The following is a 15,456-nucleotide window of genomic DNA, read 5'->3' on the forward strand; positions in this document are numbered from 1 at the left end:
ATAGAAGTCGCTGAACAGTGCGGACAAAGTTGGGGTGGTGGCTATGATGTGAGGAGTGAGAGCAGCATTGGCAAGAGTCTGATTAATGAAAATTTAGGCTGGGCGTGGTAAAAATGGGATACCGTGTAGGTACCCAAGCGGAGTACTACTTTACGCTAGGCGGCATCGGCGCGCGTGGCGAGCGTGTTCCAGTTGCAGGCGAAAGGAGGTGGGCGGGACAGCAGCAGGGGTTGGTCATCCAGCGGAGGGGTTACGAGGAGGCTCTCCCTAGCCTGGTTGTCATGTCCCTGCATCATGTGTCCCGGTATCCATGCCAGGCGAGTTTTAGTGCCGTTCTTAGCGAGTATGTTGACCATAGCTTGAATCTGGTGGACAGTAGGATGGTCAGAAAAAGCCTTGTTGAACTCCTCAATAGCAGTTTTGGAGTCGTTGAGGGTATACGAATGCGGGCAGGTAGTGGAGCGGAGACGTTGTAGGCAAGAATATTAGTGCACTGCACGGGCCCGGGCCGGCCCGAAAGCACGGGCCGGGCCGCCCGAAGTCGATTTTCGGCGGGCCCGGGCCGGGCCCGGGCTCAATGCCGCGGGCTCGGGCTCCACGCCGTGGGCCCGGGCCGGGCTCGGGCTTGAATTTATAGGCACGGCCGTTAATAGGTCCAACGTGAAATGTAGAAAAGAAGATCAAAGTGAATATTCTTGGTTTATTGCTGTTAGTTGTACGCAATGTTTTAAAAACGTGTTTTGCTAGGTCTGATGGCCACTATACTGCAATTTTAATGACATTTCTTGTACTGCATCAAGATTTTATATTTTGGTGTATAACATACCAAGGACACGATTACAAGGAATGCCCTAGAGGGGAAGAAATTAATTCAGATATCCTGGAGCTGTGTACCTATGTCTATATATGTATATGTGTGTTTTAGATGTCGCACCAATCGAAATTCGGCTGCCGTGGCCGGGAATCAAACACGCATGCCAGAGAAACACCACCGCTTAACGACCACTGCATGTGAAGTATTTCAACGCGCGTACATACTCGTTGATTCAAATGCGGATCAAAAAATTCCAGCAATACTAACTTGTGGCCGAGACAACCACGTGTCAAGAGTCTGGTAATCAAAGGTGATGGTGTCTCTGGTCTAAGAATACGAGCTATTATTACGCCGATATGGCAGACGGCGAAAGCTAAACTACGTGCACTTTTAAACCCTTATTTTTTGCGTTCAGTTCATGATGTGCTTGTACAGACCAGATGCTCCGTCTGATCGCCCGGAATATAATAAACAAACTTTCTTCAGCGTCAAAGACCGGGCCTGGTCAAACACGCGCGGGCCCTCCCCAGGCCAAAAAATAGATCACCGGGCCGGGCCGGGCCGGACCTGGGCTTAAGATGGCGGGCCCGGGCCGGGCTCGGGCCAGGCTCACTAATGAATGCCCGGGCCCGAACCGGGCTCGGGCTAGGTGTTACGGGCCCGGGTCGGGCTCGGGCTTCGCGAAGCGGGCTCGGGCCGGGCTCGGGCCTTAAAATTAGGCCCGTGCAGTGCTCTAGGCAAGATGGTCCAGTGAATGGAGAATTCTACGCAGTTCGGCTTCAGTGCGAGACGGATAAATATATGATTCGTAATGGAACCACCGAATTCGGGATGTGCTGGACAATGCCACGCGAGGCCCAATATTCGGTGTTGATCCAGGCTGGCATCGGTAAAGATGTCAATTTCATCTAGGAGCTTCTTTCTGGTCCAGGATGCGACAAAAGGTTTTTTGGCGGGTACACATCCTTGCTTTGGAAATGCCAGGTCGGTGATGTGGCGATGTCAGAATTTGCCTTTCCCAGGGGGCAGTCGGTGCCTGACTCAGTGGTGGTGGCAGCATGGTTCGAGCATCCCACGCAGCGAGCTCCGCTCCCTGACACGTAAGAGATCGGCGTTGTTCGTTCTGAAGGGCAGCTTCAGAAAGCAGGGCTTCCATAGGAGGCAGAGGAGCCGCCTTTTCGAGGGCGTCGTTACGGGTATGTCGCGGTAATCCAGTTATTGTTGGGATCGTGGCCCTGTGTAGTACTGATAATTGCTTCTTGTGACTATTTGTGAAAGTATATACAGAGGCACCATAGAGAAGGCGGCCTAGAGCCACTGCTCGTGTTAGGGCAATGCAAGCCGCTTGTTTGGCCCCTCCGTACTTATTTGATATTCTAGAAATTATATGAAGCATTGGCTTCCCGGTATTTCGAAGTTGCTTTATCCAGCACGGTGCGCTATTGTGACTGGCCAAAGGGGATATACAGCGATCTAATTTTGCCGCACATAGAACTAATTGGTTTGTCAGATAGATGGTATGATGCATATCAGGAGGTGTCTTGTGCCGTCCGTGAACCACCAAGAACTCTGTTTTTTAAAGGAACCAGGTCTAGCCCTAACTTCGGAAGGTTCGACGTGAGGCTGTGGGCTGCGGCCTGCAACTCAGTTATCATTTCTTCAGTTGACGTGTAGTCTGCAGCTTCGGTCCATACAGTAAGATCACCTGCATAGATCGCGAAACGTGCAACAGAATCCTTTTCTAGTTGCCATGCAAGGAGGGCCGTTGCCCCATTGAAAAGCGCAGGTCCAAGGATAGAGCCCTGAGGCACGCCCCTGTCCAGGTAGTGGGTCTTGGGGCTCCATCCCGGGTGAGTGGCGCGTAGACGTATGGGGTGGTTGTCTAGAAACGACCGGATCCAGTTTTGGGCTCGCTGGCATGGGAATGCTTGTGCCAATACTGTAAGGATTGCAGTTTGGCTCACGTAATCAAACGCTTTACGCATGTCGATGGCAAAATCCGGGTTGCCTGCTGTGGAAGTGCGATTGATCACCCGTCGCAGCAGCCATAAACAGTCGTGCGTACCCAGGTGTGGCCGGAAACCAGTTCGTGATGGGTGGAGCCATGGCCGGACGTATTCATTATAGTGTTTCATGCGATTATTTATCAGACGCTCGATGACTTTGCAGATTGTTGGTGTCAAGGAAATGGGCCGAAGGTTAGAGATGTTCGAGGGGTCTTTGTTAGGTTTTGGGATGGGATGGACGAGCGTGAGCTTGAGGTTGTCCGGAACAGTCCCTGTCACCCAAAGGTCATTGATGGCGTCCAGAAAAACTAGGTGGGTAGCTTCGTCCAGGTTGCAAAGGTGCTGTCAAGTGAGCCCATCATGGCCCGGAGCCGAACGCGGTTTGCCTTGGTGGAGGGCAGCATGGAGATCCGCAAAGGTGAAGGGAAGATTTAGCTCATCAACAGGCTCCGATATTGGTATGTTGGGTAGCGGGGGATAAGGAGTGAGGGAAGCGTGGGGAAAAAGTAGTTATGAGCTGCTGTTCCACAGCTTCAGGGGTGTAGTGAGTGTGGAGAACAGCGTCGACTTATGTTTGCGCTTGCCGGACATCCCACGATACACCTGCCATAACTTGGAGAGGCAGCGTTGCTTGCCGAGTCTTGCGCAGAGGCTGTGCCATTGTTCGTTGGTTAGCGAGCGTTGATATTCCCTAATTAGCTTGTATTGTTTTCTCATCTTGAGGAGATCACAATGACGTTTCCCGCTAACAAGGTACCGGGTGGTTAGAGTTTGAGCTTTCTTTCATAGGTTCGCCATGTGGGCGTCCATAGCCGGGGTGTTATCGTCACAGTCAATATATTCACCACAGAGATCTCTGGCTTTCTGGAGAGTAGTAATGATTTCTTCGAGGGATTGAGGCATGGACAAAGAGGTCATGTTCTGGTAGGTTCGATTCGGGGTAGGCACTGGCGTGTTCGGAAGCGCTTTCCTTAAGAGTGATGAGAATCGGATAATGATCGCTGTCCCACGTTGTTGTAAAGAGGCTCCAGTCCCGGACAATGCCAGATGAAGCCAAAGTAAGGTCCGGGGAGGAGTTCTGTTGCTTGGGATGTAGGCCAATACGTGTGTGTTGCATTGGATCATTGATGATAATGAGGTTACAATCTTCCGAGGTTTCCTCAAGGCGGGCACCACGGCCATCTGTTTGAGCGTAACCCCAGGTGGTACTTATGGCATTAAAATCCCCGCCGATATTGATCGGTGTTCTTGGATATTTAGATACCAGGTGCCGGAGCCAGTTGTACGAAATTGATTTTTGAGAGCCAGTGGCTGGTCTGTAATAAACCGATGCTGCGATCAGTGGCTTGCGGTCCGGGAGGCGAATGTGGACGATGACAGCCTCGTGATGTTCGGAATTTGGACCAGGGACAGAAATTTTGTAACAACCCAGGTTTGATCTGACCAGGACCGCCGTTTGTTCAACAATCGAGGGTGTGCTCTGCCGCGAAAGGAACGCCACGAGCAAGTTCACGCGCGATCCCCGCGGTGTAGCTGGCTCGAGCGCTGGCGCCGTGCCGATGCATGTAGGCTTAGCGGCGGCGATGCACAAAAACCATTATAATTGTGCAGTCTCTAATCCAAGGTGGTCGAAACCGGTATGTACAGGTATCCGGTAACTTGAAGAATCGCTTGGTCACTCGTAAAGACTGGTCATTCGAGCAAAACTAACGGTTGGACGAAGTAAACACGCAGCCACAGCGCGACACGTTGGCTGGCGTTCGAGCCCGTGCGCCTACCCCCGCCATGGAAGCCGACTTCGAAGAACCCACGCCAGTCCCCACAGAATACTCGGCCACACTGGCATACTACGGGGGTGTCAGGAAATGATGGGCCCCGTCACACGAATCCTTGACGAGGGAAGAAGCCACCGGCTGGAGGCAGCTACAGACGGGCACTTTCCCAACACTGTTCGCCGTCGGGGATGGCGCTGTGATCTGGAGGCCCATCTCGCGAAGGTGTGGGAATAGGACGAGGTTGTTAGTTGTATACGAAAGCAAATAAACAAAGTAAGGAAAAAAAACCGCTGGAGGGGTAAAAGAAAACCACGAAGCTGGTGGGACAAAAAAATTAAACTGGCTATTGGAGAGCGACAACGGGCTTCTAGATTGTACATAAAGGCAAAACAAGTGGGATATCAGGCTGAAGAGGTGCTGTTACGGTGGAGCCGGTGCCGAGAAAATAAATCAAAGGTGCAAAAACTAGTACAAGCGAAGATTAAAAGCACGAGTGAGAAATGGGTATCAGGTATACGTAAGAAGGATAAGAGCGCCCCCAAAAACTTCTGAAATCATTTAAAAGCATTGGAAACGACAATAAAGAGGTGCAGACTCAGATACAGGACGGGGACGGTAACGTTCTCCTGGGGGACAGCGCATTAAGGTACCCACATCGAGTCATTGCAAATACTCTTGGGCGGTGGCGAAACAAGCGAGATATTGGCTAACCGGACACAGATGGCCAATAGGAGCGCGACAGATTAAAAATTTAATATGGAATTTTTGGAGTGGAAAAAGGCAGAACAGAATGTTCCCAAAAATATGGAAACAGGACCGGATGGAATCCCAATAGAGATTTTCAACCAGTTGGGACCAGCGGGAAAGGCGCACTTGTGTGCAGCCATCGAGCGCGCTATAAAATCTGCGAGGATTTCCACGCAATGGCGCGAAAGCAGAATGAGTTTGATCTATAAAGGCAAGGGAGAGAAGGACAAGGCGAGCTCGCACAGGCCGATTACAGTCACGTAAGTGCTCTATAGATTAAGCCATGAAATCCGAGTTGTTGAAGTGGGTGGAAAGTAACGGTATTTTAGGGGAACTGCAAGATGGATTTCGGCCGGGTCGGTGCCTAGAAGACAATATTTTCGTATTCACCTAGACCACTGAAATTTCGGCAGCACAGGGCAGACCAACATGGCTACTGTTTCTGGACATAAAGGGAGCATATGACAACGTAGATAGGGGAGTGTTGTGACATATACTAGAAGAAGACGGGATTGGGTCAGAATTTGTAGGGTTGTTCAGGGCAAGATATGAACAAGGCGCATATTACATGGGAAGGGCGTACGAGCAAAGAGCCCGTTTACATTCGAAGTGGTTTAAAACAGGGGTGCCCCCTTTCGTCATTGCTGTTCACACTTTACATTAGAGGAATGGAAAGACGATTGGAGGAGAGTGGATTAGGCTTTGACTTGTCGTACCGAAGCATGGGAGAGTTGGTGGAGCAACAGATTCCGGGATTGATGTACGCGGACGATATAGTGTTGCTGGCAGATATGGCGGAAGACCTACAAAAACTGGCCGACATTTGTGGCGATGGGGCAACGTACCTAGGCCTACAATTTAACCCACAGAAATCTGGAGTCATGGTGTTTAACGAGGAAGAAGGATTCAACAGGAAGCCATACAATTAGTAAATAAGTACAAATACTTGGGAATCAGGCTTAATGAAAGAAAATGCCCATGAAGAACACCCCAAACTGAAAGGGAAACGAAACTCAGCAGTAATGAAACATAGGGCACTTTGGGGATGCAATAAGTACGAAGTAGTGCGAGGCATCTGGAAAGGGATACGCAATGGTGCCGGCGCTGACGTTCTATAATGCCGTATTATGCTTAAAGTCAGATATCCTGTCGGGACTGGAGGTTAACCAAAAGGCAGTCGGCAGATTAGCACTGGGAGCTAATCGGCCGACTGGGAGGTAATCTGGAAGCTAATCTAATCTGGGAGCTAATCTGTAAGACTACAAATGAGGCGGTACAAGGCGATATGGGTTGGGCTTCATTTGAGGCGAGAGAAGCGCAAAGTAAAATATGTTTTGAGGAGTGGCTTAGACATTTAGATGAGAAGAAGTGGGCAGCCATAGGGCACAGGTACCTGTACCTTAAAAGTGTGGACACCCAATGGCGGTGGAGGACGCGAAAGCTCGCGACTAAATATAACTGGACCACGGCGAATAAACAATGGGGGGTAGTTAAAAAGCAAGTGAAGGAAACAGAGACGCTCCTGTGGACAGAGGGGATGGAAAAGAAGGGATCACTGGGAATCTACAAAGCAAGCACGCAAGAGATCCGGAAAGACAACTTTTATGACAACAACAAAGGTAGTGCGTTGCTCTTTGATGTGCGGTCTGGCTGCTTGAGAACTCGAACTTACATGAGCAAATATACGTCCCGGGATGAGAAATGTGTGGAATGCAGCAGGGATAAAGAAAAAAATCGACCACATAGTAATAGAATGCCAAAAGATTCAACCGGCTAGAATTGGGATGAAAGTCGTACTTCCTGAGGCGCTGGGCTTCGCAGTTGATGGAAGCATGAACTGGTCAGCAGTAGTATTACTAAGCAGCGGCTAGAGTATTGGTGGAAAAAAAGCAGGGAAGTCGATAAAGTATCATCACAGCGAGGAGTAGCGGCAGGGCAGAATTAAAAAGAAATACGAGTTGAGGGTTAACTAAACTTAAATTACTAAGATAAGCTAGATGGTGCATACCGTCACCCCGATTCAAAGGGGAGGCCTTTAATCATCATCATCAACATCATCATCTGTGCATGAAACCAGAGACCCAAGCGGGCCTGGAAGTAAATCAAAGGGCGGTAGGCAGATTGGCCCTAGGGGGCCACAGCAAAAATACAAATGAAGTGGTACAGGGTGATATGGGCTGGTCGTCTTTCGAGGTGACGGAGGCGCAGAGCAAGATAAAGTTTGAGGAGCGACTTCGTGACATGCATAGTGGACGAAAAATTGTCCGCGAGGGTGTTCAAGTACCTGTATATGAGGAGCATGGACACGCTGCGGAAACGGAGGACCAGACTATAGTGCCTAGAATATACCGGTCGTCGGAATATACTGGCTATATTCTAGGCACTATAAACCAGACAGCTGACCAAGTGGTACGGAAAGTCGGTAGGGTAAAGGGGGGTTTGCACAACAGTTAAAAAGCAGGTAAATGCAGCAGAGACGACAAAGTGGGCACAGAAAATGGAGACGAACAAAACCCTGGGGACTTATAAAACAGAGAAAGTAGAAATTAGGACGGAAGGTTTCTATGACAATACGAGAGGGAGTGCGTTGCTCTTCAAAGCACGGGTGGAGTGCCTGAGAACCCGGGCATACACGGGTATCTACAGGCAGCAGGATGAAACATGTGCATGCAGCGGCAGTGATCTGGAAACTATAGACCATATGTCAGGGGCTTCACATAGATACGACCACCGCGGGGGGCGGGGGAAACGATGTTGGCGGAGGCTTTGGGATTTGGGGCGAGGGAGAACCTCACCTTCAAGGCCATAGAGGTGACGAAGAGGCGACTGGAATGCTGGAGGAAAAGTGGGAAAGGGATGGGTACGCAGGCTGAGTAATCATACGGATGAGAATTTAGAACATCGGGGGGAGAAAAAGGGGGTGGGAGCGATGAGAGTTCAAAACAGTGGTGAGTGGGAGATGGGAGGAGGAAGCAAATCTTTTAGGTGGCCTAGGTGCAGGGCAAGCAAGGGGAATAAAACAGGCAAGTTGGTTGCTGACAACCGACGCCCCGATTCAAAGGGAGAGTCACTAATCATCTTCATAATCTGTCATGTCGTATATAGAAGTCATGGGTCCAGTAAACATCCGCAGTCGTCGGTAGCCCACGGCGGCGTTCATGTACATGTGCCAGTTTGTTCCTTCCGAGATAGCGGCCCACAGCGCCGCAACACCACATTGGCGACGAGGATGGCTACCGGGATAGCGCCGTCGCCGCCGTTCCTCGAGACTCCGGGCACGCCAGCGATCCTTTGGCACCGCTGGTTTCGCTTGTTCCAGAACTTCGTGCTTGCGTCCGGCACCGACGAGTGGTCAGCAACCCGCTGTTGCGCGCTCCTGCTTCACTGCCTGGGCAGTGAAGCAGGGCCAAAGTATTTTCGAAATCCTTTGGCCCTATCAGGGCCAAAGCCCGAGGGCCAAAGGATTTTCGACACCCTGCCGGCAACGCCCCCACCCCAGCCGCCGCTTTCACCTGCAGCCACCGACAGCCAGCGGACGAAGGAAATGACAACGCCTACACAGCACGCCCCTGCCGCAACCCCGCAGGACCCGTACGACGTTGCCGTTGAGCCAGTTGCCGAATTTGCTTTGGCGCTCCGTGAACTGGCAGCCCCGTGTAATTTCGCCGCCACCGCGTACGATAACTTGTGCGAACGGTTCGTTGCCGAGTTACTTGCCCACCACTTGGAGAAAGACCGGTGCTCGAAGGCGACACGTTAACATTTCACCAAGCGGTAGAAATAGCCAGACTTCGCGAACAAACCCGCCAAGAAGCTGAAGCTTTCGCTAACCCGGTTAACCGTATCACGTACGCAGCAGCGACAACGTAGACGCAATCCCGCCGGGCAAGATAACCCCCGCTTTGGCTTCATTCATCGGGTTCCCCCCCCCCCCCCCCGACGAGTCATACTCGTCGCGCACTCGCCATCACTACAAATCCAAGCCGGATTCTGCCGCTGCCCACCGTCTGCGCGCCGTATCTCGTCATAACTGCGATAACTGCGGCGCACCAAGATGCGAACGGTCGCGCTGTTCCGCCCGCGTCCGCACCTACGATTGCCAACGCCGCAGGCACTTCCAAAGCGTTTGTCAGAGCTCTCCTCGCGGCCAATTCCACGAAGGACTGCACCAGTGCGCGAACTCCTCTGCGACGATGACGCTGAAAGCGTTTCCGCACAAACAAACGCCGAGGTCTGTATGTCACGTCGATTTTCGAACCCGCTCACGCGCAAAGTCGCGTTTCTCATCTACACAGGCTCAGCAGTGTCAAAATTTGGGGAAGGTCACTTTCGAAGACTTTTTCAACGCGCAGTGGGACCTCCCTTCCGGGATTAGTTGCTGTGCAAGCTCTGGAGCTTCAAGTTTCAGGGACAAAGCTATGTTGCCTGCACACGGTTGTTCAGCAGACGCCTGCCCCCGAAACATTAACGCTGTCTGCAACAAGCTCAGACGCAAAAGAGCGCATTCCACGGCAAGGCGTTATCGTAAAGCAGTCACAGAGTAAGCCAAAGTTTGGCATGCCTGGAAACCTGTGGGCCAGGTTTCCTCACCCGTTTACGCCAGGCCTGGGCCTTGTCAAGTTTTCAACACATGGTGAAGATGAAACAGGCTGTCTCCCCAGTCGCTTAGAAGTTGAGATGCCTTCCATTCTCGGCACGTTAACCAGTAAGCAACCAACTACAGGCCCTGCTCTCCGCCGACGTCATCGAAAGTATCGATGCCTTCGAATGGGTTTCTCCCATTGTCGCAGCCCTGAAGAAAGATGGCAGCATTCGTCTTTGTGTGACCCGAGGGGACCAGACAATGCCATCGTGGTCGAAAACTTCCCGCAGCCTCACACCGAAGAGCTGCTGCATGCCTTAAATGGAGCCCGCCACTCCTCAAAGCTAGATATCGCCTCTGCGTACCACCAAGTTCTGCTACACCAGACAGCAGGGATCTCACAGCGTTTGTTACGCACGAGGGTCTTTTAAGGGTCTGCTTAGGATTGGCGTCAGCCCCAGCAGCCTTTCAGCAGCTCATGACTAGAATCCTGCAAGGCTACCACAGTGTTCTTTGTTACATATACATCATCGTCCTCTTAGGGAAGACTGAGAAAGACCATCTGAAGAACCTGGAAGAAGTTCTGCATCGCATCGCCAAAGCAGGCCTGAAGCTTAACGAGAATTGTGTTTTGGATGCAACATAACTCTCTTTCCTTGGACATCGTGTCAGCGCTGAAGGCGTAGCACCTCTTCAAGCCAAAGTCGATGCAATCGTCCACGCCGCCGCGCGAACAGAACCAAGTACACTTTGTTCATTTTTAGGCCCAGTCGAGTACTACGCAAAGTTCATTCCGAGGCTAGCCGAAGAAGTCGAGCCAATGCGTCGACTGCTGCGCAAAGACGCACTTTTTGAGTGGGACACAGCCGCCCGAGCAAGCTTTGAGAGTGGAGGTTCTTCTGGCCTCCCACAAGGTGTTGCACATGTTTGACCCAGCCCTTCCGGTTATTGTTGCAACTGATGCTTCTGCATACGGGCTAGGTGTGGTTTTGCAGCAAGTGCACAGACAGAAAACTCGCATCATTGCGTTTGCGTCGCGGACTCCAATGCAGAAAGGAAGTACTTCGCAAGCGATCGTGAAGCATTGGCTTCCCTGTGGGCATGCGAGAGGTGGCATGTTACTTATGGGGACGACATTTCACTATTCAAACTGATCACCAGGCGTTGGTAGCGTTGCTATCTAACAAGGAAACAGGGTGACGTCCTTTTCGCATCGCGAGGTGGGCTGAACGATTTCGCAAGCTTTGTCCAAAAGACCATAGGCACCCCGCCTTCCCGGCTAGACCCCTGGAAGACCAACTAACGAGGAATTCCAGTGGCCCCCTGGAATGAGGAGGCCTTAGCCTAAAGGGCAAATAAACCTTTTTCTCTCCCTCTCTCTCCGCTACAACTACGCAGTGGAATGCCGCAAGGGCTCGGAAAACAAGGTAGCAGACGCGATGTCACGTCTCCCAGTGGAAGGTAATCCGGAATGCACACCACAACCTGAAGACAACGCTACAGAAGTTGTGACCCTAGTCGAGCCTCTGTGCATCGCTAAGGACCAGTTCGAGCAGTCCACCAGTGAATACGCCGCTCTGACAAAAGTCAAAATACGTTACGTCGTCATGGCCCCCACACAAGCTTGTCCCATACCAGCTGCAGCCGTACTTTATGCCACGTAACGAGTTGTCAATGGTCGACAACTTACTCCTGCGTGAAGAGCGACTTGTAGTGCCACACTCCCTTACGCATCAGGTCATCTCCACAGCGCATGAAGCTCATCCTGGCATCGTCAGGACGAGAGCGCGAATTCGCGAAGGGTTTTGGTGACCGGGCATGGATCGGCAAACAGAAGTCTCAATCCAAAACTGCAGAGTCTGTCAGAAGGCAGACAAGAGTGTGAAAACGGCACCTACTCCTCTGCAACTCCTACTCCTCCGTTTCCAGGGCACCCTTGGCAAAAAGTTGCCATAGACATTGCTGGCCTAATGGGAAGATCTCAAGATTGCATATTCGCCATTACACTGGTTGAATATTTTTCTAAGTGGCCCGAAGTACAATTCTGCAACGAGGTATCTACAAGAACAGTCACTAACTTCTTCGTGTCAATTTTTCCCGAGAGGGATACCCGGACGAGATAGTCAGTGACAATGGGCCCCATTTTTATTCAAGAGATTTTGCACAATTCTTAGGAGAGCGTGGCATCCGGTTGACACATTCTTCAGTGTATCACCCCCAAGCCAACGGACTTGTTGAAAGGTACGTGTTATATCAAGGACTCTGTACAGGTTGCTTTATTAGAACATGGTCCTCTTCGACAAGCAGCACTGGAGTACTTGGGTGTCTATGGGTGCACACCTCGCGCAACCACGGGAGTAGCACTAGCCTTGTTCCTACATTGACGGCTACCCCGAGCACGATTGGACATCATTGGGCACCCATCCCCATCATTCTTCACGGACCCTGCTAAACAACTTGGCCAGCTTCGGAAGAGAGTCGCACAGAAGCAAAATTACAGCAAGATGTGCACCGACTTCCGTCGTGCATCCAAGAAACCAAACAAGCAGTTGGAGACATGGTTAGTGTTAAAGGAGTACTGACACGAAATTTTTATGTTACGTTTTTTTCGCTGCTATGCGTGCCTACCAGCCCACTAATCATAGAATGACAGATTAGACGGTCGAGCGCAGCGTAAACATTCATTTACGGCTTCGTTTATTCGTGCCAGTTTCGGTTTCGACTGAAAAACGCCGAGCGGCCGCCATGACAGCATGTATAACATGACGTCACCATTCTTGCCGTATCGCTGCCTCTCTGGAAGCGCGCGCGAGCGAGCGCACGCGCGCGCCCAGACCGGCCGAGGTTTTCGCCGTCCCCACAGGCCCGGGCAGCATGACGTCAGTCCCAAAACCATGACGTGTACACACGCCCGAGCAGCGCGCGCCAACCACAGCCAGCGCGTCAGCTTCGTCACGGGAGCCCCGACGTCGGCAGTTTGGGGCATGTAGCAGATGATGTCACGTCGGCCCGCTCTGGGCTTTCTCGTGCGGGCGAAGATTAAAATGGATTTTAAATATGTTTCGCTAAACGGTTGCTGTTGAAACTTGCTGGGAGATATCTCCTGATAAAAAGGAAACGTTTTACATAGTTATCTCAGCTTTGAAATTTCGTGTCAGTACTCCTTTAAGAAACCGACAGTCTCTTTTAAGAAGACCTCGCGTTCAGTCGCCCTCGGAGGGTGGTGGAACAACGAGGGCCAGCCTCCTTCTGTCTTGATAATGGACGAACATGGAACTCTTCCAAGCTAAGCAAGGTTCCTGCACAGGCCGCGCAGCCTCACCCAGTCATCCAAACTCCAGGTGTTCACGCTGAGTCAGCACAGTTTTCAAGGCCGTCACCTGTGCGTTGAGAGTGGGCAATCGGCTTTGCCACCCGGTACCCCGCGCAGTGCAGTACCTAGTGTTCTGTGCAGCCCTTGTGTGGCATCGCAAGAGACACCCAAGCGGTTGTCTCTTTGCCACCCTCTCAAGAACCTCCTCCCCGTCGGGAGCTACCCACGAGGACAAGACGACCGCGTCGAAGATTTACGGATTATGTTTAAAGTGGACGCAGTGACATGTACACGTGTAATTGTTGCAGTTGAGTGTAAATTATGAGTGCATAGTTTGCATTTTGAGTATCATTATGGTGTGTATATATTTCATGCTTATTGTACATAGTTGAAACGCCTCTCCACTAGCATATACTAAGTTACTGATCAACTAAAAAAAGGAGAGGGAAGATGTTGTATATTCGTATTGGTTCCGTGACGCCATCAGAGATGGCACTGTGACCTGTTAACCTGTCATGTCAGTGACTGTCCAATAAACATTGACAGTCATCCGTAGCCCACCGTGGCGCTCATGTGTGCCAGTTTGTTCCTTCCGAGATAGCAGCCCACCGCGCCGCAACACCACAAACATGTTGGGCGAAATTTATCCCACTCGATATGCAGTTACGCAATCCCATTGTGAAATTGAACCCCCCCCCCTCTACCACGCCTTATGGGAACATCAAATCGCAATGGGTGTATTCAAAATCCGAAACCCTAATGCGGAGCCATGGGAGACACTGCTGGCCAGCGACTCGTGAAGACCAGATCGGTCTGATTTAGTGGGCAGGCAAAGCAGCGGAAGCCGTTGGAGACCTGGACCAAGGGTATCACCCCAGCAGAAAACTAGCACGTGGCACATTGATTGATTGTAGGGTTTAACGCGCCGACGCAACGCAGGCGATGAGGCGCGCCGTAGTGGAGGGCTCCGGATTAATTTTGACCACCTGGGGATCTTTATCGTGCGCCGAAATATCGTACACACGGGCGTTTTTGCTTTTCGCCTCCATCAGAAAAGCGGCCGCCGCGGCCGGGAATCGAACCCGCGACCTCGCGCTCAGCAGCGCAACGCCTTAGCCACTGAGCCACCGCGGCGGGTAGCACGTGGCACAAGACCCGGTGGAGTGCTCCCCAACCACTCAAAAAAAATTCACCTCCCCGAAGGGAATCGTGAGGAAATGCGAATGCATTTCTTTTGCGCGAGAGTGCGCGGAGTTTATAATTAATGAGGAGACGGTGATTTGTAGCGTAACCATTTATTTAACACCTGTTTGTGTTGTCGTTGTACTTGACGGCCACGATCACTGCCTTGTGGTCGGTAAAGTGCACAGTCAAAGGGTCTTTGAGAAGCATGCGGGCGTGGGAGAGTGGGGCGAGCGTCGAGAGGAGAAGCACCGAAGCACCGCGCCTACCCTCGCCTACACTCTCCCACACACGCGGGAGCTCCGGCGAGCATGGAGGAAAGAAAAGTTTAGGAGGGAGCGTCACGTGACAATCGTGAAGCCTAGTCATAAAAAATAAAAAGGAAAGACTGATGGGAGGTGTTCTATTCACGTGACAGGCAAGCGGTAGTTCTTTGCGCCTCATGTGGCCCTTCGCCGACGCTGCGTGCGTGCGTCTATCCGTTTGGTTGCCGGGCCGTCCGCGTATTCGAGTTTCGGCGACTAGTCGTTGCGCGCAGCTCTGCCTGCAACCCGAAACGCGCAGCGGCCTGATCGTGCGGGAAAAGTGGTCGGACGGGAGAGGCAGAAAACATCTTTGTTTACTGAGCTTTCGGACCCGTCGAAGTTCACGCCGCAGTCGGAGAGTTGTGTGCCGCCGCCGCCGCGTGCAGAAGTAGAAATGATCTTTTCAACTTTGCCGCTCAGGCAAAGTTGAAAAGATCAACCATTTCAACCGTTTCTTTAACCATTTATTGGCAAGGCGCAGCAGTCCACAATTCAGCAAGGTCCCTCCCAGGCGTAATCTAGCATTCGTTTTTTTTTTTTTTTTTTCATATACGTATCGCACCGATCGAGCGGTCCTCAGCGGACAAACAGCCGGAGTACTGCTTGCGACGCGAGGTGGTCACACCCAACATAAGGGTTCTGAACCCTTTGTTTTCCAGTGCACTGAAGTAGATAAAAACGTACCATCACGCCGGAGCACCGAAAAGACGAACGCATGCAAAAGCGCGCGCG

This window comes from Haemaphysalis longicornis, unplaced genomic scaffold, assembly GCF_048455015.1.
Source record: "Haemaphysalis longicornis isolate Haplotype H1 unplaced genomic scaffold, Haemaphysalis longicornis Haplotype H1 scaffold_12, whole genome shotgun sequence".
In the NCBI taxonomy this organism is placed as follows: domain Eukaryota; kingdom Metazoa; phylum Arthropoda; class Arachnida; order Ixodida; family Ixodidae; genus Haemaphysalis; species Haemaphysalis longicornis.